General features: G+C 46.9%; 1 protein-coding gene and 1 non-coding gene across 13 annotated transcripts in view; one reads left to right on the top strand and one right to left on the bottom strand.

The window, feature by feature from the left end:
• EGFL6 (EGF like domain multiple 6) overlaps positions 1 to 26,158 on the top strand; it is a 256,008-nt gene that overhangs the window by 96,239 nt on the left and 133,611 nt on the right. For 7 of the 12 annotated variants that reach the window (XM_072818134.1, XM_072818131.1, XM_072818130.1 and 4 more), the window contains exons 6-7: positions 2,955 to 3,023; positions 18,091 to 18,346. The gene's annotated coding sequence lies outside the window, so the exon portion shown is untranslated. Of the gene's footprint in view, positions 1 to 739; positions 885 to 2,954; positions 3,024 to 15,563; positions 15,680 to 18,090; positions 18,347 to 26,158 lie in introns of those variants that run through there. The other 5 variants (XM_072818136.1, XM_072818128.1, XM_072818135.1 and 2 more) reach the window with 4 other exon arrangements.
• TRNAR-CCU (transfer RNA arginine (anticodon CCU)) lies at positions 3,438 to 3,510 on the bottom strand. Its single transcript has one exon. It is a non-coding gene; the product is annotated as a tRNA-Arg (tRNA).

The raw sequence follows: 26,158 nt of genomic DNA, 5'->3' as shown, positions 1-26,158 counted from the left end.
TTCAGCTCAGGTCGTTATTAAATAAGCTTCGCCTGGGTGGCTCAGTTGGTGAAGCATCTGCCTTCAGCTCAGGTCGTGATCCCGGGGTGATCCTGGGGTCCTGGGCTCCCCAGTCAGCAGGGACTCTGCTTCTCCTTCTCTGCCATTTCCCCAGCTTGCGCATACGCTCTCTCTTCTCTCTCAAATAAATAAAATCTTAAAAAAGGAAAAGCAACGGAATATATAGGTTTGAAGATCACAAATACCTACACAGTGAATGAAAAAACCATGGCTGAGAATAAAATGTTCAGTGGCCCCAAGACATAAGTGGCTATATCTCAAAACAAGCAAGACAGGAAGAAAGTGAATAGAAATCTAAAAGATTCCTTTAGGCAACTCAAAAAGCACCTCCCAGAATGATGAGGACTTGCTTTTGGAAGATGCATGTGAATAAAATATCTTCTGTAAAATGTGAACAGGAAAACCTTCTAAAGTCATGTTTTATGTTATTTATTTATTTAAATATATGTAGCGGTTCTCAACTGAAGTACCTTTGCCCCACACAGGACATTTGGCAATGTCTGGAAACATTTTTTGCTGTCAGAACTTGGGAGGGGGTTGCTACTGAAATCTAGTGGGTAGAGGTGAGGATGCTGCTAAATAAACCTCTGCTCTAATTTTGTGTCCCTAGACTCTAACACTCTGCCTTGAGAATGCACAATTCACAGCATTGTGATGTCACAAAGGATTGGACATAACCCATAACTGGTGTAGGAAAATGTGTCTCAGAGTGTGTCCACAAGATCACTAGTTGTGTGAAACACCCTTAAAAAATGGCTTGTGTGGTCTTGTGATTTGGGAAAATGCTACATACCAGCTTCTCCCTTGTAACCTGGCAATGGAAAGTAAGTAGTACATTCAAATCTCTTAAGAAGTCCAATGAGATGCTCCACTTTAATCCAGAACTCTCCAAAATGATTTGATCATGGAGGCTTTTACAAAGATTTCTGGTGAGAGGGCAGGGATGCTTCCGATGTTGTCATGCTTGACTGTTTACATGTTGAAATACATTTCATTATGGATGACTTTCATCTTATTCCTTTTTATGTTACTACTAGAGAAGCATGTCACTTCTTGGAGGGAAAAAAAAGATGTGAAGGTGGTTTACGTTGTGAGTTTTACTTAAGGGTAGGGAAGTGGGGGCTGTAAACTCTTTGTCCTAAGAAAGGCTACGGATCCAATCAGGTGGCAAACCACGGTGGAGCAGTGCGCCTCAGCATACAGCAAGCGTGATGGCCTAGGCTGCCCCACCAGCAGAGATGCGCCCAGAAGAAAGGAGAGGGGATGTGGGCTGTAGAATCCTGCTGAGGTTGCCGAGTTGCAGAGCAGGGCTAGAAGCCACCCCGACTCTAGCTTCACCTCCCACGGCACAGACACGGGACCAGAGACTCAGCAAGGGCCTTCTACTGTGGCCTGCTCATACTGCACTCCTGGAGTGAGTGAACAGAAAGTTTTGGAAACAAAGATTGTACCATAATATTGTTTCCAAAGAATTTTACTACTTTGGTTCATGTTCATCAATCTCTGAAGACCAGTGGAGTGATGACATTAGACGTGTTTCTGGTGAACCTTCCTTTCCCTTGAAGTGCATAAATACAACCCCACAGCACAAAGTTTAAATTGTCCCCCTGGAGACCCTGGGATATTTTGGAAGGAGAATTGGCCAAGGAGTCAGGAAACATCATACCAAAAACATCAGCCTTATTCTTAAGGATAAGACCTTTTACACTTTACACATAAAAAGTTTTATCTCATTTGCCAGACTTTGTTAAAACAAAACACTGCTCTTTCAAAGAATCCAATCAACTCCAAAAGGATCAAGGCTGGCCACATGGCCACAACTGAGCACTTTCAAAAGTGAGAAGTTAAGGGGGCTTGGAGGCCTGGCTTTTGCCCTAGCTAATTAGGCATGCTACATGTGCTTGAGACTGTCCACTCACTTTTCTGTTTTCCCCATCTATAAAAGAGGGATGAAAATGTGTTTCCAGTTTTCCTCAGGGTTACTTTGAAGGCAAAATAATGCAAGATATATGAAAGCTTTTTCAACATGTATGCAGCTTCACAAATACAAGGGAGAGTGGCTGTGAAGTGTACATACATCTTTTCCGACCTGAAGTGAATGTGAATATTTCAGAAGATTTCTGAGGGTCTCAGACTAATTCAGATTCCTGAATTTGGTCAACGCCAAGTAATCTCAGTGACTTGCTGATTACTCCGGAGCAGTATGACTTCCTCCCTCTGGATGAAGCCAGCAGAGAAGCCAGATAGTTCTGGAACTTACATCCAGATGTGTTTATCACGCTTTCCAATTTACACTTAACTGCAATGATATTTCTCCATTTCCCAAATGAATCCATACTCAGCCACAGCAAATGTGAACCTTGACTTGAAGAGATTTCTGGATGTTTGGAACATTCTTTTCTAGACAGACAGGGACTGTTACCTCTGAGCATTCCCCCCCCCCCCCTCTTTCTTACCTTGCCCAAGCACCTCCCAGCAAAGACCACAAGGGACACCTGTAGTTGACATGAACCTAGTTGGACATGTTGACGTTATTGCTCTTTGCAGCAAGAGAGACTACACACCATGGGGAACCACTGGGCATCTCATTAAGGGGTTTTCAAGAAGGACTTATTTGAGGATTTGGGCTTGTGTGAGGTGACTTGGTGGCAAGTTTGAAAAAGTGGGTTTTGCTTTAGAGTAGGTGTTGTGAAGAAGTAGCAGTAATTCTATGATTAGGTGTCTTAGATCCAATCTTATTTATAAAGCAGAAGGACTAACTTAAGGCCAAAACTATATTGGTAGAAGCAGCAGTCGCTCGTATTTGCCAGGAGAGGGACATGTTTAGTCATTTTTGTCTTGTCTTCTGTATTCACACATGATTATGGTTTTGTCTGGATCCATCCTGTTCACAGACTGGCCTTGTGTGATGTTGGTGCTCCGTCAAACATTTATGTTGACCAGGACAACGCGAAGCCCCAGCTGTGAGTACCAGGCTAACTGCCAGCAACATCGAAGCCTCGCTAACAGTGTCAGGCTTTCAGGGCCTACTTGTCTCTTTCCCAGTCTTTATTGTGACAGAGAGTACAAATACAAATCCCTACACACCACAAAAGCATGGCTTAATGAATTTTTATGAGAGAAACACCTTCATAACCACAGTGCCGGTCAAGAAATGGAGCTCTGGCAGCTATCCTAGAAGCCCTGCAGGTACCTGGTCTTGGTCACAGCCCCAAAAGGAGCCACTTGACTTTCACAACAATCACTTCCTGGCATATCTTTATCGTTCTCTTGCACAGTGTTTCTCCTTAGACATTGTAGGTTGGTCTTATTCATTTTGAAAAACTTGATATATCTTTTGAATCTTTTTTCTTTTAATTTTTTTTAAGTAGGCCCCGTACCCAACATGGGGCTTGAACTCATGACCCCAAGATCAGGAGTCGTATGCTCTACCGACTGAGCCAGCCAGGCACCCCCAAAACTTGGTATATCTTTTGAATTTCTTTGAATCCATAGGTTTTCTCTCTGTGCCTTTCTTTTCTTACAGTTTATCTGTTGAAAAATTAAGGCCATTTGACCTATAACATTTCCCACTGTCTGGATTCTGCTATTTTCTATTTTGGGACAGTTTGACCCTGACCTTTGTCTTCTTTATTTCCTTCCACTCTCATCTGGATCCAGAGGTCTGAATGGACTCAAGTTCAGTGTCTTTGGCAGGTTCATAGGCAGTGTTGTATTCTTTCCTCAGGAGGCATGTTTCATCTCATGGCCCCTTGAGTTATTTTTATAAGAAAAATGTAGGCTATCTGTCTTCAGGTGTGAGATACGGACTTAAACAGCTGTCCCCCACCCCCCAAAGAGGCCAGCTGTGTTGTGGTGATCCTGCCCAGAGGAGACTAGGAGAACATTGCCAAAGATGGCTTTGTGGAGCACAGAGGGCCAGAAGCAGGTCCTGAGATTCTACTAAATATCTCCTTCCCTTACATTTCTCAGAGTGATTTCCCTTTATCACCAGTTGTCCATATAACGTGGAAATGCCTATCATTCAGAAAAACTTTAAATAGAGCATGGTGACATCTGGCATGGATCACACTTCCTTATGATATGATGACAAATGTAGAGCTATTGTAAGGTGAGACGTAGGCACCGGAACGATTGTCACTAGAACATAGGAGCCTGTGCTTGCGTCCCATGATGCATAATGTGCTTGACTGTTGTTTCGCAGAGCCAATGACACATGTAGGGAGAACATATCTCAGAGTAACGAAGGGACACTGCCACCATTGATGGCATCAGTCCCTCCATCATTAGCAGAGCTTGATGTCACTTACTCTGAGAATCAAAGAGGTTGACTAATTAACGTTTCCGTCATGTGAACAAACCCGTGGCCACCTTTCAGTCTTCAGCATCCTAAGCCCTGATTTAGTCCCAGTCCTGACAGCAAGACAGAATTCACAACATTTATTTTAATGGTGCGTTTAATACAAGAAATTGGCTAAACTGGTGTTGGAAGACTGGAGACGGGCAAAGGGACAATGAAGGTATCTCTGAGATAACATGTGTTGGAAGCAGCTGCTAGGCTTGGTGGGAAGAGATTGGGGTTATCTGAATGCAGAAGATTGTAGGAGGGTCCCCGTGGGGCTACAAGTCAGATGTTTGAGTGGGGTTCTGATCTGATCTCATGGTTCCGATATAGCTGAGCAGTTGTGATAAGGCTGATCTTCTGACCTAGGGAAACAGCAGGAACTGGAAAGAGCTGCGAGGGCCAAGGAGAGGGACCATTCCTGGGAGACACTAACAGAAACCAGAGTAGAGGGAGCACAGCCTTTTCTGTCCTCTAGTGTCCCCTCATGGAAGAGCCCAGCCGGGGGCACCTGGCAAAGCAGAAATGTGGAAGTGTGAGTCGGGGCTGAGAGACAGCAGCTCCATCCCTGGCATGCTTCCCTTTGTTCTAAGCTAAGTGTCTCTGAGTCCCCTTGGTCTCAGTGAAAAGTATCAACTTAGTCTTTTGAAGCTTGTTTAGGAATCCAAAGTCATTTTTACACAAGGGGTTGGAGGCCTGATGAATGTTTCAGATATGCCCAGCTCTAAAAACACAGCTCCTACTTTTAATGCATTAAGGGGTGTCGGATTTCCTAGTCCCTGGCTTGAATGGCCTCCTCTTCCTTTAGATAAAAGTTCTTATAAGTTCCAGTGTCTTGTTTGAAATTCTTGAGCCTGTGGTCTGTTTTCCATACCATCATGGATCTGTTCCGAGGTCTTTTGTGCCCAGCCTCAGATTCCTAATAGCTTAGGAGCACTGGCCATGTGTTAGCAGGACTTTGAACTTGCTCCAAAGAGACAAATCCTAGGGGCACCTGGGTGGCTCAGTCGGTTGAGTGTCTGCCTTCGGCTCAGGACACGATCCTGGGTTCACCTCCACATCACCCCGTAGGACTTGGGGGCTCAGGCTGCCTGCTGTGCTCGTTCTCTGTCCTAGGAATGTCTATTCTGCCTACTGTAGGGAATTGTAGCAGGCCAACTTGGTGGCTGGTAAATAGCCTACATCTCAGACCACTTTTCTCAGCCAGTTTTGACAGTTGGCTTGGTCTCAAAGACCTGGAAGGAGGAGGCCTTTGGTTATCAGGAGCACCTACAAAACCATTATTTCAGTAAGTGCTCAAGATTGTCATCTTGATAAGATTAAAATCAAGAATGTTTTGAAACCGGAACAGCTAAGTAAAAGAAAAATTCTTCCAGCTATTGCTAAACATTTCAGATCACTAAGAAAAGATAAGCTTTAAACATCTGCTGGATTAAATGAAGGACATGCCAGAGAAGTCCCACAGAAGGCTTAAAACTGCTTATCTTATCTAACACTTTCATTTGCCATGAAATGGGTTCTGACACACATTCTGTACTAGCAGCAAGCCATGCTAACTTTTTAAGAAATCTATTTTCATGTGCCCTACAGTTAGACACAATAATAGGAAATCGGTTTGGCAGCCAAGCCCCTTGACAAATCATATCAAGGTAAAGAAGAACAGAATTGTTTCTATAGATCACATTTAGTCTCCAAGCAACAGTTTTTAAGAAGAGTGGAACAATGCAGTAGGATTTGGCCATTAATCTCCCCCAAGTCTTTCTAAATTTGTAACGGGGTGCCTGGGTGGCTCAGTCAGTTGAGCGTCTGACTCTTGGCTTCAGCTTAGGTTATGATTTCAGGGTTGTGGGATCTGCACTCAGCCTACTTGAGGATCTCTCTCTTCTCCCCACCCCTCCCCTTGCTTGCATGTGCACTCTCTCTCAAATAAATAAATAAATCCTTAGATGATACATGGATAGTTAAATTCATAACGGGTTCAGCTGTATCTACCTGGCAAACCTCCAAAAGGGAATAAGAGGATTAAGACAACTGTGTATATCAGATACGTCATGACTCTGTAGATACCGTATTATTTTTCCAGGAATGCCCAGCATTTCCTGTAGTTTTAAACTCAAAAGTCCAGCCCCAATAATGATGGATACATATCATGGTACATTTGTCCAAACCCATAAAATGCACAGCACTAAGAGGGAACCCTACTGTAAGCTGTGGACTCTGGATAATGATGATGTGTCAACACAGGTTCCTTGACTATAACAAATGTCCCTCTGCTGGGGATGTTGAGAGTAGGGGAGGGCAGGGGGCATATGGGAAACCTCTGTACCTTCCTCTCAGTTTTGCCATGAACCTAAAATCTCTCCCCAAAAATGAAGTCTTTAAAAAACTCTCCAGCCCCACACAGAGAGGGGCTAGAGTAAAGTAGGCAATTTTCTGTCCAACTGAATTTAAGACTCAAAAAGAACACAAATCAGCTTGCAACAGCCAGAATGATTTTGATTTTCCAGTCTTCATCTTATTGCTCCAGTAAGCTGATAACAACAATTATAATAGTACCAGGGTACTAAAAATTCACAAACATTACATGGCATCAGAGATGTGTCTCTAGGCTCTACTTATTCCCAAAAATACTGCAGATCTCTGCGTTTACTGTATCCATTTCACAAACTAAAGGTGGTGATCAAAGAACAAAAGATGTATGGCTAAAAGAGCTGGAGTGAGCTGCTTCAAAGTCCCTGAGCCCCAAAAGAAGGTCACCATGATGCTACTGATAGTGAAGTGTGGCAATGAGAACTTTAAACAGCTGTTTTGACATACAATTTCATATCACAAACTTATCCCACTTGAAATGTACAGTGCAATGATTTTTAGTAAGTTTACTGAGTTGTGCCACCATCCCCACAATCCAGTTTGAGAACATTTCCATCATCCCCAAAAGATCCCTACTATCTATGTGCAGTCACCCCCCACCCACCCCCAGCCCCTGGCAACCACTGATCTAACTTTGTTTCTCTAGACTTGCCTTTTCTGGACAGTTCACATAAATGGAATTGTGCAATATGTGGTCTTCGTATTTGGCTTTTTGAGCATAGTGATTTTAAGGTTCACCCATGCCAATGTAACGTTTTGCTGTAAGAATTTGATATCTAATGAATAGGGTTCTTTTTTTAAAGATTTTATTTATTCATGAGAGACAGAGAGAGGCAGAGACACAAGAAGAGGGAGAAGGAGAAGCAGGCTCACGGGGAGCCTGATGTGGGACTTGATCCCAGGACCCTGGGATCATGCCCTGAGCCACCCAGGTGCCCCCCAATTGATAGGGTTCTTAACAAAATTAAGCCACGGGCCAAATACTTTAGAAGTACAGTTTGGGTTCTTTCCCTAACCTTTTGATTTATACTGACTAGAATCACATTGCACAACAGCTCAAAAACCAGGGCGACATCATTGTGACCTAAAGGTCGAGGATTTTATTACAGACTTGGTGCCATCACCTAAGAGGGCCAGTGAGTGATGTGTCAGGGCTAACGACTTCTCTGTTCCTGATACCGAAGCGCCTTGGTCGCAGAGGAGACCACAGGAAGAATGAGTGTCAAGGGCATCATCAACTAGGTAGCATGATTCTCTGATTTCTTTTTAGTCAGGATTGAATGCTTTCTTTAGGATAAATAGTAGCGCAAATCGTACTGGGTTTCGAAATCATTTACATGGACAAAATAACGCTTTTCCCTCATGTACGCGTGCGTGCTCTCACGCCTTGGCTCTGACTGTTCCACTGTTCTGTGGTTGTGGCCATCCCACTCCTCCCCTGCACCCACCCTCACTCCGCATTATTTTCTCGTCAACTCCTCCGTTAAGCTAGGAACTAGGTTTCCCAGTGTCTTGCTTAGGGTAGGCTCACTTATTTTAAGTATTTACAGTTTATTTTTTAAAGGGCTTTCCTTTTAAAATTAAAATTTATCTCATATAGTTATACATTTTATACACCAGCAAAGTGGCGGATCTGGGTAATTTTTAGCATATCCAGATCAGCTCTTTGGCAGCTTCTCGCTACCTAGATAAAAAGAATGTTGAGAAAGTGTGCATCAACCTGGCTTTATTAAAGCCTTTGAGCGGGAAGCTTCCAAAGAACCTGCTTTGAACCTACTTCTTTCTAAGTAGTACCAAGAAAAATAGTTACCCTTGTGTTATCCTGCGGGTGAGGCTACCAGCCCGCCAGTCTACGTCTACATCTACGTAAATCGCACTCAGGAAAATAGTCCTTTTACTGTCTCTGGAATGGTTCTCTGAGTTTCACGTTGGCACAGGTTAGCTTAGAGATGGTAGAGATGGCCGGCTGGCAACAATGACCTGAGGTACGATTTACACAGTGGTGTGGATGTGTGACCACAGCAAACGAATTGGGGAGCCGCCAAGTGGTACAGAGAAAGGACATAACTTGCCCAAGATCATACAACTGTCTGGGATTCGAAGCCACAGCAGGCAGTGATGTGGGTCATATGCCCCAAGACTGTACTGTGTGTTTTCTGCCTAGCTGTAGGAGTGAAGCTGAGGCCAGAGGGATGGAAGCCCCCAGGAAGGACCAGTAGAGGATCAAGGCACAGAGTGGCAATACTGAGGATTACTGGGGATGTAGAGACGGTCAGGAAGAAAATAAAGGGCCCCTAGTTAAAGCAAGAAGAAAATGCCACGAGGCACAATGGAGAGATTGACTGATCTCTCTTTCAGGAATCCTGGACATGTGAGGGAAAAGGCAGGGCTGAGGACAAGTGCCAGCACTTGGGGTTCCCTCAGGCGAAGGCATTGTGTTGACTAGGCCAGAGCTTCTCAAACTGAGCTGTGTACCTGAATCAGCAGGAGATCTTTAGTGCAGATTCTGATCTGATGGGACCTGAGGTTTTGCCTTTAAAAAAAAAAAAATTATTTAAATTCAATTTGCCAACACCCAGCACTCCCAGGTGGTGCCAGTACAGGTGATCCATGCACCACACTTTGAATAGCAAGAGACTAGACATAGATTTAAAATGGCAGCATAAGGCTTCCAAGGCAGTGCTCCTGGGGAGATCCCTCCAGGGTTCAAATGGGGAATGGCCCTCAACGAGCTGAAATTTGTGGGTGAGAGGTTCTAAAACAACCTTCCAGCAAAAGCATGACACTTGGGGGCCTCAAAGCTCTATGCCCGAGATTGTGTACCAACAACAAAGATCTCAAACTTGCTCTGATGATTTCCAGGCATGGAAGTGGAAGGAGACATCTAGAAGAATGTGGACAGATTCATGTTTGGGAGAGAATCAGGGGGCCTGCCTCTGGAATTTGTGGCTGTTCCATACATATGTGTTCACACATGTACACAGGGTTGGCATTTATTGAGCTAACTTTATTGAGCAGTTACTATGTGCAAAGCACTATTTTTCAAAGCTTTGTATACAGTCTATACAGATACATCAAAAAGTTAATGGTGGCTGTCTCTGGGTCATGGAATTTGGAGCAAAAGGGTTCATTTGACTTTCTTTCTACTTTCAGCAGTTCTCTGTGGTCCAAATCATTATAATATGCATGGCTTACACACTGAGGGTCAGAATATACCATCTCATCTCCTCCAAATACACCAAGCTTCTCCTCCTTCTGTGCCTTTAGACAGATGCCTCTGTCCGCAGCGTTCTCACTCACTTGGCAAATGCCTACCATGCTTTCAGGTCCAGTTCCCATACCACCTCCTCCAGGAAGCCCCCTTGGTGAAGCCTCAGGCTGTCTGGGCTCTTCGGTGTGCCATCTTGGTCTCCCATCCACTCTTTCATGAGAGTCCTTACCATAGCCTATTACAATATTTGGGTCTTTCCTGCTATTCCTGCCACTAGCCAGTAAGCAACTTGAAGGCAGAGAGTTGGTTTCCTTCTTTTCATATTTCCAGCTCCCAGTTTAGGGACTGGCATTTAGTCATTGCTAACCTATATTTTTAAAATTAATTGTTGCATTGATAGACACACTTCTGTTTTTCATGTGCCTCGGGTTTGGTTGCTACCGTCAGATTTGGGGGCCAGGCAACGATCCAGATGAAGACTGTAAAAACGTGGTTGCGACGCTTGACTATCTGGGCCAAGTTCCTTATTGGGCTTAATACTGCCAGAGTTACCACTTGTGGGGAATTAACGTGTGGCTTGGTGAGCAAACCCAAACTTAGGGTCGTGTGTTGCTTTTTTTTTTTTTTTTAAGATTTTATTTATTCATGATAGACACAGAGGGGCGGGGGCAGAGGGAGAAGCAGGCTCCATGCCGGGAGCCCAATGCGGGAGTCGATCCCGGGACTCCAGGATCACATCCTGGGCCAAAGGCAGGCGCTGAACTGCTGAGCCACCCAGGGATCCCCCCGTGTGTTGATTTTTAGCCACCACACAGCCCCGGCTTCAGTTCAACTAAAAGTAACTCTTGTCTAGCTAACGGTTTGTTCAGGCTCTTGCCTTGTCATTGACCTACATTCCTCATCTGTAAGTAATTTAAATTCACCTGGCATTTTGTTTAAAGAAGGGAGTGGAGTCTGTCAAGGCAGAAGGCCTCAGCCCTCTGTTGGAGAGATCTGACTCAGCAGATCCTCCCTCCCTGAGGGACCAGCTCTCATCCTTTTTTTTTTTTTAATAGTGTATTTTTTATTGGAGTTCGATTTGCCAACATATAGCGTAACAGCCAGTGCTCATCCCATCCAGTGCCCCCCCTCAGTGCCCATCACCCAGTCACCCCGTTCCCCCCCCCCCCCCCCCCCGGCCCACCTCCCCTTCCACTACCCCTTGTTCGTTTCCCAGAGTTAGGAGTCTCTCCTGTTCTGTCACCCTCCCTGATATTTCCTACTCATTTTCTCTCCTTTCCCCTATGATCCCTTTCTCTATTTTTTATATTCCCTATATGAGTGAAACCATATGATGATTGTCCTTCTCCAATTGACTTACTTCACTCAGCATAATACCCTCCAGTTCCATCCACGTCGAAGCAAATGGTGGGTATTTGTCGTTTCTAATGGCTGAGGAATATTCCATTGTATACATAGACCACATCTTATTTATCCATTCATCTTTCGATGGGCACCGAGGCTCCTTCCACAGTTTGGCTATTGTGGACATTGCTGCTATAAACATTGGGGTGCAGGTGTCCCAGTGTTTCACTGCAGCTCTCATCCTCTTGAGTTGAGCCATGGGATAGAGCGCTGGCGGGCAGTCCCATCCTCTGTCCCTCTGTGCAAGAAGTGGGTTAGGAAGAAAGAAAACACATTTATTTGCAAAGGAGGAACCTATTGAAGGAATGACAGAGATGGGCAAGTTGGGTCAATACAAATCTTCAGGGATCACAGCCTTTGAAACATAGAAAGTAGCTAAGAAATACTTAGGAGCAGGCCTAGCATGTAGCATGTCCGCAAGCCAAATCGTACTTCACTATCCTCATGGTGTTGTCAAAGGCTGCGTGTCCAGTACAGTAGCTACTACCCATATGCAGTGATTTAAGTTTAAATTAATTAAAATGAAAATATTCAGTTTCCCTAGTACTAGTGTGTACTAGTCACACTTCAAGTGCTCAGTAGCCATAATGTGCCTAGTGGCAACCACGTGGGACAGCACATTAAAGAACTTGTGCCTCATTGCAGAGGTCTATTGTCCAGCATGTGTCTAAGGGGATGATTTTTCTCTTCATGACATAACGCCCTAGAGCCTTCTTTGGTCGTTTTCCAGAACTTCTGAGGGCACCTTGCCTATTAAGGCCAAATCTCTGAATGGGCTGCAGGGGAACCAGGAACAACTAAGCAAGCAAACCCTGTCAAGTCCAAGTTCATCACTTTCAAGTTCCATGATTTTCAGCCAGCCCCCCTCTGCCCTTGGCACCCACTCACAGTGTCTCAGCAGCCCCCAGCCAGCCTTACACGTGCTCTTTCCACCAGGACACATTACACTCAGATGAGAGCAGATTTCCAGAGAGAAGGAACACTGAACACTTTTGGGATGGGATTTTAGCGGCTTCCTCCCCATATGTGAGGCCTAGGCCATTGCCCTGGGACTGGTCTCAGATGGTGTGGTTTCCAGCATTTTGAAGGAAGCTTTGAATACCTCTGGATATTTTATAGGCTGAGGAGACTGGGGCCTCATTTTATAGTATATTATAAAGGATCTCACAAGCATGGAGAAGAAAATAAGTCCAGATTTAAAGCAGATATTCATAGGATGCCATTCTCTTATTTTTAAAGAATATATATGCACCATATAAAGTACATACCACCACAGTTGGGAAATAGGAGTAAGAAGGAATAGAAGGATTGATAAAGAGGAATGGCTCCTTTTTAAAGGTCATTTTTCTGGAAATACAGTTTAAACAATGTGTATGTGTGCACATGTATGCAAAAATGTAAAGTTTTTGTTTCTGGGTTCCCCGTTAATCCAAAGAAGACACTAGGGACTCTGATGGATCAAACATCAGTGAGAACAAGAATGTAGAAAGGATCATCAGTTTGGGTGTAGGTCATCAGACAGACCTGAGCTACTCCAGAACTAAAAGGCTTTAAGATGCCTCAGCTTCCCCAAGTAATCCTCTTTTGGAAGGTCCTGGATGAGAATCATCTAGAAAAGCCACTGTCTAAAATGAACACTCATTGGACCCCACTTCCCCCACCAATAGTCAGTTACATTCTTTTTAAATCACCAGGCATTTCACCAGTAAATCTACAAAGCAGTAGTCTCTATCAGCTGTTTTTTTGTCTGTTTATACCAGGCTGGCTATCTTCCAAGAATGGACATAACACAAATATAAATGTTGTATACTTTTTAAGCCGTCAGTTGCTGCAAATTTATCAGTCATTTATAGGTATTTCAATCGCTACATGTACACTTATACATTGTGTCAAATGTACTGATAAGCATATTTCAAATGTATCAATTGGAATATGTTTAAACAGAGATGAGGTTAAATTTAAAAATAAGAGAAGAAATTAGGCAAAAGAAAACAGTAAACTGTTCAGCATCCATGTTGGGGCCACAGATTTGGTTCTGAGCTTTCAAATAGCCAAGACAAAGAGAAACAGACAATTATATGATCCAGGGGCCATACAGCATCAACTAATTCTTAGGGAGAGGTTCTGTTCTTCCTCAGTCCTAGCAAAGGGAGCAGTGAAAAAGTGAGCAAGGACTTCATCACTGACCCTGTGACAAATAGACAAGTTTGATATATATGTTCTTGTAAGGCCAACGGAAGTGTTCAACTTCAAGGGTTTCAAAGAGCAATTCTTAAACAGGGCTGGGGATCAAAATGTTTTTGTCCAGTGAAACTGCTTTCCGATGTATCATTTAATCCAAGGATAAATTGTAGAGCTGTGATTCTTGGTGTAAGTAGGGAAATGAGGAGGCCTGTTTGAATCAACTGGGGAGATTTTTCAAACATCTAATATCAAACATCTCTCTATTGCCATCCTCCCTCGGGATTTGATAGGACTTTAGGCTGTTCATCCCCAAATTTGTGAAGAGTGAGCCTGCAAGGACTCCTTCACATGGGCAGCATGTGGAGAATGGAAGCCATGGTGAGAGGGTGACCACCTAGGGAGCTTTCACCATCATCTGCTTAGACCTCCCTAGACCTAATAATCAAGGCGTCTTGGCTGGAGCCACTTATGTGTATTCTTAACTCCCTTACCACATGGTTCTGGTGCAAAACCCCTTTGAGAAGTGCTAACTAGATTGATGGATGGAACATGTATTTGTTTGGGTGAGCTTTCCTAAATGTTTTTAAAGAAAAATTTTCAAAAGGAGTGAATTCCAAGGTCTATTCCCCAGTGAACACACCCAGAGCACCACTCCTCTGTCCTTCCAGGTGATCAGTCCTATGATGAATTTATCAGTTAATCTCACCCCACCAAGGCACAGGTAACCGCCGATTAAAAGCGCGGGAAACCAGCAGGGAAGCATTCTCCCTCCTCTGCCTACCTACGTGTTGTAGACACATAAAATATTCTGTTGGTCAGAATCCAGACTTTGTTTCCTTAAATCCTTGGCCTTTTGAGGTACCCTGTGGTTGGAGAATCTGCTTCTATACATCTAAGCTCTGCTCAAAATGCCACTGACAGAAAAATACCATATTGGTGTAGTATATTTGATGGTTAAAAAATTCTGACACTGAATATTCTCAGTGTTTATTGAATTGATTTGAATTAAATTCATATATAATAATGATATGAATAACACTTGCTTTCATCAAACAATATAGACAGAGAAACTACCCACCTGGTTCAGGTAATTTGGCATACCTCAAGATTCCTGAACCAATCCCAAATCATAAAATTTAATTTCTAAAATGAAAAAAAAAAAAAAAAAGGAAAATAAGAAAAGGGGAAAAGAAAAAAAAAAAAAACAGAACCCCAGATCGTGAAGGCAATATAGGCTTGGACTACTGACAGATGCATGAAAAAGCTCCAGAAATTTCTTCTGCTTTAAACTTTGGCTAGCCCCAAATATTCCAATGACACTTTCATTGGGCTTTTTCTTTCCTTGTTGCCTACCCAGGTTTTAAAAGATTATTCCTGGGACACCTGGGTGGCTCAGTCGGTTGAGTGTGAGACTCTTCATTTTGGCTCAGGTCATGATCTCAGGGTAGTGAGATCCAGCCCTGCATTGGGCTCAGTGCATGGAGTCTGCTTGAGATTCTATCCCTCTCCCTCTGCCTCCCCCACATGAGCATGCATGTATGTGTGCTTGCTCTCTTCTCCCCTCCCCTGAAAAGTAATAAAATTTAAAAGTAAAAGATTATTCCTGGAAATGAAGGTGAGGCATAACAGAAAAATAAGCACACAGGGGAATTCAGGTGACTTTAGGGGATTGGTTGAAGGGAAGATCAGGAACTGGTTTCTCTCCACCAAAAATGAGTGGCCCCCAACTTGTAACAGCTTTTAGAAAATTCAAAGATACCCCATGGGATCTATTTACTTAGCCATCTACTGGTAAAAATAGCCCTGATTTTTAGTGCAAAATAGTTTTCACTTAAGAAAAAAGATGATTTTCTTGATTTGATTTTCTGTTTTAGCTGCAAAGCTGAGAAATTACTTGGGATTAGGGTAGTGTGTTTTCTTTTTTCTTCCTCTAGGGTTTGAAAGGAAACATGAGAACTACATCTTGCTAGGAGGTTATCTCTGTTAATATTTGGGAAACTAAAAGCTTATTGACAGAGGAGGTAGGAAGATGTGGACTTCATTCTTTGATTCAGAAGGCAGGCCTGGGATACTGGTGCTACTTGCAATAACAATTCTTTTCATAAAAGGTAGGTGGAAGGACATTTCATCACATTCAGTTTCCTATTCGCATTCCAAAGACAGTAACTTGAATTTGAGGAAAAAGAGAGTATTTGTGCTTCTACAGTTCATGAGGTCATTTGAAATGACTTACTTTTACTACCTTGAAGAGAGGTGGGAGAAAAGATGAGTAGAAATGTTGTAAATATGTTGGGATGCTTGCATTGCATTTCATTTCGTACTTTTGAAAAAGGTCTTTAGAAAGACCTATATTTTGGCCTCCTAATTTATATTGTTTAAAGGAACTCTGACTTCTGCACAAAGTCCAACAAATATCCTCAGGATGATTCAACATTGTACCTCAGGCTAAGATCTCTAATTTTTTCTTAAGTATTCTCATCATAAAAGGAAATAGATACAGGAAATCACATAAAGTGAACACATGCCTTAGTGAAGTATTCTAAGTTAAGCACACTGTAACCGTCACCAGGTCAAGAAAGAATTTTGCTAGCCACCCCAAAGCCCCTTCTATGTACCCATTCCCGGTCCCTTCCTTCCCCCTCTCCATAAGTAACCATCACTTTGGGTTTTCTTGTAACCACTTCTGTGCAGGTTTTGATTGTTTTATTACCCAGATGTGTGTACCTGGATAGGACATATAGTTTTGTCCATATTTTAAAATTTGATATGTCTTTTAAGTCTGTCTCAAACTGTAGGCTACTGGCTCATTCCTTTTTTTCCGCATACAATTTATCTGATGAAGAGCCTAGAATGGGGTGCCTGGGTGGCTCAGTCAGTCTGTCTCCAGCTCAGGTCATGATCTCAGAGTCCTGGGATCGAGCCCCAAGTCAGGCTCCCTCCTCAGCAGGGAGTCTGCTTCTCCCTCTCCCCCAGCTCGTGCTTGCTCGTGTGTGCACTCGTTCTCTCTCTCAAATAAATAAACAAACAAACAATCTTTGGGAAAGAAAGAACCTAGACTATTTGAACAGTCATGTCTTTACAGGGTGGAGTTTGCGGATTGCATACTTGTACTTTCCAGCTTTCAGGATGGGTGCTATTGATCCTCACTTCACATACTTGTGTAGCCTCCCCTACCTGGTGTCAGGGTTGGTCTGTGTCACCAACAGAATACAAGCAAAGTGATAGCATGTGGTCTATGAGACTTGATCATAAAGGATGTGCAGCTTCTGGTTTTGTGTCTTGGATTAGTCAGCAGGAAAAGCCAGCCACTACCTCAGGAGGACATTGAAGCAGCCTGGGAGAGGCCCATGCAGGGGGAACCTGAGGCCTCCCACCGACAGCCAGCATTAACCTGACAGCCTGGTGGCTAGGCCACCTTGGAAATAGCTACTCTAGCCCCAGTCAAGCCTTCAGATAACTTCAGCCCCAGTGAACATCTTGTCTGTGATTTCAAGTGTGAGCTGGAGCCAGAACCATCCTGTCAAACCATTCTTGAATTCCAGAAACTATGAGTATAATAAGTGTGAATTGTTGCCTTAAGCCACTAAGTTTTGGGGTAATTTGTTATGCTGTTGTGGGTAACTAACAGCACTCTTGACATAGTTCACTATGTTTCTTTGTCCTCCATATTTCCTGTAGTTCAGCAGTGGGATCCTGAGACTTGTCAGACTCAGGTCACATCTCTCTGGCAAGACCACAGAATGATGATGGTTTCCTTTTAGGAAGCCCATAATGTCTGGTTGTCTCTGTTTTGATGATGGTACCAGCCACCGAGGTTTAATACTTACATATGTATGTATACACATATATACTTATCAGGGTTTGCAAAATGGTTCTTCTAATTTTACCTTTTCTTTTACGTTTATTAGTTGGAATACTTTTATAGAGAGGGACTTCCACTCATTCACTATTTGTTACCCACTATTATAGTCCGTAGAGGAAGGTGGGATAAATCTTTGATTCACTTCCTTTATTTATTAGTTTTCAAGACCACACATTGATTTCCTGTCCTCTTGAAGAGGTGACAGTCATCATCATCGTTCTAAATATTATTATAAATTCGTGTATTTAAACATTATTTGATGATTTCAATCCATTGCAGTTATTACCATTATCATTATTAGAGTTCAAGTTGTACCATCTTGGGCTAGTGGGAGCCTCATTAAGTTGGTTCCTGTGCCTTTTGACTTGATCCTAATTGCCTTTGAGAGTGTCCTTACTATCTGGTATTATAAAAGGTTTCAGGCTCTATTGTGTCTTCTAAGGCTACTGACAGTGATGCTTTGGTCAGGGATGCCCAGGGCACTCACTTGGGCCCATCCTACCTGTGAGCCACCACAGGTACTTCCATAACCAGAACCAGTGTTATGGATGGACAAGCCCTAGTGGCTCTTAGGATGACTGCAGGACACAATTTAGCAAAAACCTCAGGGGGCTTTGAAGAACAAGGACTAACCTTTGTCTTACATTTTTCCTTAAGCTCTTCTTTCCAGCTTACCTCCTGACTCTGAGGATGAAACCTGAAACCATCCCGCAGATGACAGCGGCTGCCCTGACAAGACCAGCCACAGGCCCAGACCACCCAGGCTTTTTGAGGTAAACCATCGCCCCACTGGTGCCTGCGCAGATGGACCAGGAGTGATCCCCTGAAAGGACCTACTATCACTTTTGCCTCATTATAATACTAACATCTCCATCCAGAGAGGAGCCTCCGCCTCATTTACACAACATTCAAGGTATGTGAAAGCCGGTTTCCTTCGCCTGCTCCTGCGACTTTCTGCCCCATCCGACCCGACCCCAAGGCTTCTCTACCCAACTCAACCTGGTGCAGTTTCTGACCCACCAAGGAGCCAACTCAAGTTGGTTCGGTTATAAAACCTTGAGGGAGGGAAGCCTTGAAACAATCCAGAGGTACATGTTCTTCCCGACAAGGAGGCGCTATTTGCACGTGATCAGATATGTCAAGGAAAAGGTTTTCATAGGTCCCGTTAGCTTTCTACATTCAGTGGGTAAACAGGAAGTAGGAGTAAAAAGCGGCAAAGTTAATAATTGATCAAGCATGAGGTTAGCAGTGCCTAAAACAAAAACAAAAAAAGAGGTGCCTGAAACATAATTAAGTAGGGAACAAAACAACCTGAAGTTAATAACACAGCTAATACAACTGTAATTCAAAAACAGGTCCAGGAACTAGTGTCTGGGCTCACTACCGCCAATGATTATTGAAACATTTGAAAAATAAAAATGCTTCCCCCATTCTCCTTCAATTTAAAAAATAGTTGTTAGAGCATATACTCAACTACGTACTACACTGTTCTCCATCTTGTTAGCCCTCGTTTGGTCGGCTTTGTTTAATATGGTAATCACTAACTACATGTGCCAATTAAACACTAGAAATGTCAGACTAAGGAATTTTAATTTAATTTAATTTAATTTTTTAAATTTTAATTTTAAATAACCATTTGCCTTTGAGCACTTGAAAATAGCTAGTGGAATTGAACTGAATTTTTTTTAATTTAAATTTTAATTGCCATGTGTGGCTAGTAGCTACCATATGGGACAGCGCAGATGTAGAGAGAGAAAGTGAGATGAACAAATCTACAAGGGCGGCAAAATAAAAACTAAAGACAAATCAGTTCATCCCCAAAACTCCCAGGTGAGTTAGAGCTGGAGGATTAGAAGGCTTGAATAAAGTAGTGCTCAATTCTGAAACAATTGATCACCTGAGGTGGCCTGCCCCACCCCCAGGTATTTTGATTTAATTGGCCCAGTGGGAGCCTCCGAGGTGCCCCCCCATTGTTAACGATCGCCACCCGGTGATTCCAATATGCAGTCCAGTTTAAGCATGTAAATGTGTGATCCGTTCATTCTTTCAACAAATATATATGTAGATCTTACAGTATGTTAAAACTCTCCTGGCCACTCCCGACTTTATCCCAGAGATCCTGCTTCCATAGCTCAGGGCAGTGGGTCCAGGAATCTGTTTACAAACAACTCAGCTTTGCAGAAGAGGGTGGAAAACCATTTCAAGTTTCCAGGATAGTAGTAACAGGATTTAGGCTGTGTTTTAAGAAAAATTCTACCTGAGTGTAATATTGTGATTTATTACAAGAAAGACATATTTTGTTTTTGGTCTCGTTTCCCGACAGAGGGCTCCTAAAACCCTTCAAATTGCCTGAAGAGAGCAATAAAAGGTGTATTTTGTTATGTTAATCGACCCTCTCAGCACCTAAGGATGGGAGCTGGTTTCCATAGATGCAACCAAGTGATTACAGGGTTGGAACTGAGCTCAGGGAGGGGAGGGGCTGGAGGCTGAATCAGTCAGGTCACCAAGAAGGTAGTCAACGTGGAAGAAGGGCAAAGCTGAGAAACTGGGAACTACGGAGTATAGGGTGAAGTTTCTATCTTGTGCATTGGTACCCTTGTTTTGTGGATCAGTTTCCTAAGCCACCTTTACTGAAACGGATTATGAAAGCAACTAGTTAGGAGTGTCTTTGGTGTTGAATCGGCCGCAGAGCTTGTTACAGAACAATCCGAGATGGCTTTAGGTGATCCAGACACCTAGGAGGCTATTCCTGAAAGAAAGCCAGCCTGGTGGACTGGATACAAGCCACTATAACATCTGTTAATCCTGAGAATGGGGCCTGGCCACCTCTCTCTATGAATACCAAGTGGAATGCCCCAGATAAAGCAGCTCAGAAGTTTCTCTGCGAGTCATGTGAGAGCAGCTTTATAATGACCAAGATAGTCACTCAGAGTATGCTTGTTACCCAGGTCATGCTAACTGCTGCAGTTAAGGGGGCACCTTATTGCTGCAAAACTGAAAGAGCTTGGGGGGAGCCTTATTAAATTTGCTGTTTTCCCTCCTGTGTCTTAAACATGGTAATAAAAACATTAGGTTAATGAGAACAGGAATAGGCTGAGGGGAGTCTAGAGGCTCTTCGCTATAAGGGAGAAAGTTTGAAACTTACTAAGAGCTAGTGAATAAGAGAAAGATGAGGAAACAAAGATGAGGTGTCTCAGGCCTGCCCGCCCCTCAGCGGGGTGGCAGTCTAGGGGTGGCTGTTAAGAAATGGGATGCCTTAAATGGACACAGATGGGGTTAAAACAAAAGTTTCAGTAGGGTAAAGGAACTCCCTGTTGTTCTCCAACATTAATAAGCCCTAAATAAGTCTGCTCTGTTTGCCTCAATCTGAAAGCATTGAAGTCCGGAATTACATCAGAATCTTTAAATAATCAGTTTTGCTACATTCCACTTCACTTTCAAAGAGGCAGATAATGATCAAGCAGGTCCTTTGTAACCTCCAATTTGTAAGGTAATTGTTTTGCACATTCTGATCACCTGAGGAGCTTTAAAAGCATCCCCTCCTGATTTCATTGGGCTGGTGTGGCCTGGGCATCAGAATTTTTGAACTCTCCCCAGGGGATTCTAATAAGTGGCCAGAGGTGAGCACCACTGCTCTGGCAGCTTCTCAAACTTAAATGTGCTTGCGAATCACCTGGGGCTTTGGTGAAATGCCTATTGACTTAGTAAATCTTGGTTGGGGTCCAAAAATCTGTTTTTTTTTTTTTTTTTTTTTTAAGATCTTTGAGAGAGCATGTGCATGAGTGGGGGGGCGGGGGAAGGAGAAGCAGGCTCCCTGCTCAGGCAGGGACCTGAGCCAAAGGCAGATCTTAACTGAGTCAACCAGGTGCCCCCAAGATTCTGCATTAAAAAAAAAAATACTGGCCAGTGGGAGTGTAAATTGGTACAGCATCTTAGAACAATCCAGTGCTATCAACCAAAACTAAAAATATGTGTGTGTTCTGACCCAGAATTCCCCAACTAGGTGTTCTCTGATGGAACACATGCACCTTGGAGCAAGATGACAAACATGCAAAATTCCTCGCATTAGTTTGTGCAATAGTCTAAATGCCCATCAATGGGGGACTGTGTGATAGGGTGTCCACAAAATGCCATAGAAAACTCTGGCTCAAAACACAATGAAGCCATCCATGTGTGCTAACAGGGAATTGTGGTATTGTCAGTTACCAAGTGTGAGGGGAAAGTGAGGCAGCCTTTTGAATGGGAGACAGCTTTCTTCTAGTGGTGGATTCAGGCTCCAACACTGCCCAGACCTTTGCCAAACCTTCCTTAGTTTGTACAGTAACTAGGATGCGTCCACCAGCATGGCTTCCCACTCCCCCTTACTGGGGTCAGACATGCAGTGAGGTCTGCTGCTACAGTCCTACCCCAGCAGCTACCCCATTTCTCATGCAGCATTTTCCCTAGTTAAATCCTTGCACGTCGGACCCCCTCTTGATCAGTGGTATACAGAGGACCTACGCTAACCCATTCCTGCTTCTGTTTGCTAGCTTGGGGACCTCGGGCCGCCTTGTCTCCTGGCCCCGTGCTGCTGGCCATTGCCAGCCAGCCTTATCAGGAAGGTTACTTTGTGCTAGTTACGTGCTTGATCTTTCCCGATTATCTAGTTAAGTCGGTCTTCAGGATTTGTAGAGGACACAGCCTTTGACTGTTTCTTAAGATTTAGATTCTGATGACGTCCCTAATTGTTATAGCACAGATTGAAGAAATTCCAGCAAATTGTATTTCTCCTTTGATAGTCTGGAATTCCCTGTGGACTTGGGCAGGTCTTTTGTCTCTGTACTGCAGATTGAGGAACATTCTGGGTGTTTTCCTAAGTTGCACTGAATTTGAGGGTTAAAGCCGCAGGGTTGTTGGTGCAGGAGAGCAACTGCTAGATTTGAAATGTCCCAAAAAAGTTTCCCCAGGCACAGATGTCACGGACTCCATGATAATTCAGATGTCCGGCATGCATACATGCCCACTGACTCCGACAATCTCTTCACGCTCCTGGAGCTATGCAAATGCTGGTTCTAGCCTTTCAGTTCGGTGCAAATTATTTTGTGGGAATGGAATCTTGCCACATGAAATATTGAAAAATTTAGTGGGAAACAGTTTGAGCTCCACACTGGTGTTTATTTTGAAAACGAATCCCCTCTAGATAGGAAATGGTAACAGTATTATCTCCAGGGAGGGATACTGGGAAGCTGGAGGAGGGCAGGCCTAAGGGGAGGCTGACTTCTCACTTAAAGCTCACAAATCTTTTCAATTAGTCTGTACTGAGGAAGTATTACACTTGCAATAAGTTTTCAAACAACAAATAATGAATTAACTCCTCCAAAGCCAAGAAACCATGAAAATAGGATTCTCCTAAGATTGTGTAGATGCTTAGCATTTAATCAGCTAGGTAATGCTGTATGGCCTCCCACTACCTGCTGCGCTCCCGCAGCCTGCTGCACGCCCGCTGCCTGCGCTCGCCAGCTGCCCTGCGCTGCTTCCTCCTGGCACCCCTGCTGCCTGTCTTCTGTGCTGCTCTGACCGGCCTGTGCTGCTCCCACTGCCTGTTGTCCCCCCCACTGCCTGTTGTGTCCCCACTGCCTGTTGTCCCCCCACTGCCTGCCGTGCTCCCCCTGCCTGCTGTCCTCCCACACTGCCTGCTGTCCTCCCCCTGCCTGCCGTCCTCCCACACTGCCTGCTGTCCTCCCCCTGCCTGCCGTCCTCCCCCTGCCTGCAATACTCCCTGAGGCCACTGCTGCTGCCTGTGCTCTGTGCTGCTCCCCAGCCTGGTCTCCCCGCAGTGACCTGTGCTGCCCCCACTGGCCTGCGCTGCTGCCTGTTACCTGTGCTGCTCTGAGCAGCCCGCAGTGCTGCCGCTGCCTGCTGTGCCCCCACTGCCCGTCGTCGTCACTGCCTGTTGTGCGCCCACTGCCGGCTGAGGTCCCACAGCCCGCTGTGCTCCCGCTGCCCGCGCCGCGCCCTCTGCCTGTGCCGCGCCACTGCCTGCGCTCCTCCTTCCGGGCCCCGCTGCTCCCTCCGCTACTGCCATCAGCCTGCGCTGCTCCTAACGCCCTGCGCTGCTCCCACCACCCTGCCCTGCTCCCGTGGGATGCACTCCTCCCTCTGGCTTGCGCCGCTCCCTTTGCTTTGCGCTGCTCCCTCTGCTCTGCGCTGCTGCTGCTGCTGCTCCGTGTGGCCTTCCTCCTCCCTCTCACCTCCGCTGCTCCCCCCGGTCTGCGCCGCTCCCCCAAGGCTGCGCTGCTCCCTGCAGCCTGTCCGCCGGCCCCCCTGCGCTGCTTCTTGACTCCGCTTCTCTCTGTCTCTCGCCTGTGCTGCTCCCACTGATCTGCGCTGCTCCCGCGGACCTCTGTTGCTCCCTGTGTCTTGCGCTCCTTCGCTCCTTCCGCAGGCGTGCGCTTCCGCCTCCCGGCTGAGCTGCTTCCTCTGGCCCGCGCTGCTCCCTCCGGCCTGCGCTGCACCCCCAGGCCCGCGCTGCTCCCCCTGCCTTGCGCTGCACCCACCGCGCTGCGCTCCCTCCGCGGCCCGCGCTGCACCCGCAGGCCTGCGCTGCTCCCTATGCCCAGCGCTGCTCCCTAAGCCCTGCGTTGCTGCCTCACGCCTGCGCTGCTCCCCCTGCCCTGCGCTGCACCCACCGCGCTGCTCCCCCAGCCCTGCTCTGCTCCCTATGCCCTGCGCTGCTCCTTGTGGCCTTTGCACCTCCCTCTCCCCTCCACCCCTCCCTCCGGCCTGTGCTGCTCCCTCCGCGGCCCGCGCTGCACCCCCAGGCCTGCCTGCGCTGCTCCCTATGCCCAGCGCCGCTCCCTTCGTCCTGCGCTGCTGCCTCACGCCTGCGCTGCTCCCCCTGCCCTGCGCTGCACCCATCGCCCTGCGCTCCCTCCGCGGCCCGCGCTGCTCCCTCCGGCCTGCGCTGCTGCCCCAGCCCTGCGCTGCTCCCTATGTCCTGCGCTGCTCCTTCTGGCCTTTGCTCCTCCCTCTGCCCTCCACCCTGTCCCTCCGGCCTGTGCTGCTCCCTCTCATGTGCGCTGCTCCTTCCACTGCTCCCTGCGGCCTGCGCTGCCCCCGCTGCCCTGCTCGCCTGCGCTGCTCGCTCTGCCCCGCGCTGCTCGCTCTGCCCCGCGCTGCTCGCTCTGCCCCGCGCTGCTCCCTCTCCCCCCGCCCCGCTCTCCTCTCTGTGGTGTGCGCCGCTCCCTCCGGCCCGTGCTGCTCCGTCCTTCCTGCCCTGCTCTCTGCCGCCTGCGCTGCCTCTGGTCTCCGCTTCACCCTCTGGCCGCCTCTGCTGCGTCAGGTCGGTGCTGCTCCGACCGCATGTGCTGCTCCCACTGCCCGTTGTCCTCCCACTGCCCGCTGCGGGCCCACAGCCCGCTGTGCGCCCACTGCCTGCGCGGCGCCGACGACATGCTCTGCGCCAAGGCCTGCACTGCCACCACAGACTGTGTTGCGCCCGCTGCCTTCGCTGCCCGTCTGGCCACCGCTGCACCCTGTGGCCTGGGCTGCTCCGTCCGACCTGCGTGGCACCCGCTCCCCTGCGCCGCTCTGACTGGCCCGGGCTGCTTCCTTAAGCCACCAGAGCTCCATCGGCCTGCGCTGCTCCCTCTGGCCACCGCCGCTACCTAGGGTCTGCGCTGCTCTGACCGACGTGCGCCGCTCCCACGGGCCCGTGCTGCTTCCTCAGGCCGCCATGCTCCACTGGCCCGCCGTGCTCCCGTTGGCCGACGCTGCTACCGAGGATCTGCGTTTCTCTGACCGGCCTCTGCTGCTCCCACTGCCTGTTGTGCCGCCACTGCCTGTTGTGCTCCCGCGGCTCGTTGCCTCCCCACTGCCGGTTGTGATCCCAACGCCTGCTGTCCCCTCACTGCCTGCTGTGTTCCCGCCGCCTGTCGCGCGCCCACTGCCTGCCGTGCTCCCGAAGCCTGCTGCACGCCCGCTGCGTGCGCTGCGCCACTGCCTGCGCTCGCCAACTGGCCTGGACGGCTTCCTCCTGGCACCCCTGCTGCCTAGGACCTGTGCTGCTCTGACCGGCCTGTGCTGCTCCCACTGCCTGTTGTGCCCCCCTACAGCCTGTTGTGCCCCCCCACAGCCTGTTGTGCCCCCCACAGGCTGTGGTGCCCCCACTGCCTGTTGTGCCCCCCCACAGCCTGTTGTGCCCCCCACTGCCTGTTGTCCCCCCACAGGCTGTGGTGCCCCCACTACTTGTTGTCTCCCCACAGCCTGTTGTGCCCCCGACAGCCTCTTGTCCCCCCACAGGCTGTGGTGCCCCCACTACTTGTTGTCTCCCCACAGCCTGTTGTCTCCCCACAGCCTGTTGTTGTGCCCCCACTGCCTGTGGTCCCCCACAGCCTGTGGTGCCCCCACTGCCTGTTGTCCCCCTCACAGCCTGTGGTGCCCCCACTGCCTGTTGTCCCCCCACAGCCTGTGTTGCCCCCCTGCCTGTTGTGCCCCCCCAGCCTGTTGTGCCCCCCAAAGCCTGTTGTCCCCCCACAGCCTGCGGTGCCCCCACTGCCTGTTGTGCCCCCCCAGTTGTACCCCCCCCCCCCCGCCTATTGTACTCATCCTGCCTGCCGTATTCCCGCAGCCTGCGCCGTGCCCACTGCCTGCAATACTCCCTGAGGCCACTGCCGCCGCCTGTGCCCTGTGCTGCTCCCCAACGTGCTCACCCCACGGCGACCTGTGCTGCTCCCACTGGCCTGTG

The sequence above is a fragment of the Canis lupus genome, chromosome X, assembly GCF_048164855.1.
Source record: "Canis lupus baileyi chromosome X, mCanLup2.hap1, whole genome shotgun sequence".
NCBI lineage: Eukaryota > Metazoa > Chordata > Mammalia > Carnivora > Canidae > Canis > Canis lupus.
The sequence above is the reverse complement of the archived record's forward strand: the minus strand, read 5'-3'. Positions and strand labels throughout refer to the sequence as shown.